The sequence below is a fragment of the Sphaeroforma arctica genome (genome assembly GCF_001186125.1).
Source record: "Sphaeroforma arctica JP610 unplaced genomic scaffold supercont1.1712, whole genome shotgun sequence".
Classification (NCBI taxonomy): domain Eukaryota; class Ichthyosporea; order Ichthyophonida; genus Sphaeroforma; species Sphaeroforma arctica.
The window spans coordinates 3,681-4,416 of NW_014038846.1; positions in this window are offsets into that span (position 1 = coordinate 3,681).

Genomic DNA, 736 nt, shown 5'->3' on the forward strand with positions numbered 1-736 from the left:
CAACTGTCGTATATTTTTATTTATGTAAATATGCTTTTTTTTAACGACTACATACATTATGATATTAATCTACCTTTGTTAGGTTTTGGGTTCTATAAAACAAAACGAACTGTGGACGATCCGAAGATGTCCTAGGTTTCTAGAGCTAGAGTTATACGAAGCATACATCATCTCTTGTACAATAGAAGTCTACGACGCATTTGAGACAACTTGACAAGATGTCAAAAGCCGAACAAGTACAAATACTAGAAGAAAGCAAGATAAGAAATTTCTTGGGATGGGTTGATGCAGATCGCAACCTACCAGAAGCCATCCTAGAAGAAACGAAGAAAAACCTCAAACTGAAACTAGATATCGACCAATTCGAATTGAACAACTTGTAAAAGTCGGTCTCCTCTAGGCTGACTATACGATACCAAGACGTTTACGTTAATAATACTTCAAATGCAGAATGTAAAAATAAGTTTAGCTTCAGCCCTTGGTAGGGATAATATTATTATTTCAAAGGAGTTAAGTTACAATGTTTGTACATATGTATGGCTCTCATAGCCGTTGTATTGGTTCGGGGAAGATCGATGGGAAGAAGTGGTCAGTAAATTCCCTGTTGAAGCTTGGACCAAGCGAGTCGACAATGGAGGATATGCGCTGGGTCAATTCAAGCCGATGATGACAAAAAACTGACACCATCGAGTGTGCCACGTATTCGCTTTCTGGCCTACTAAATAGCGTACATATG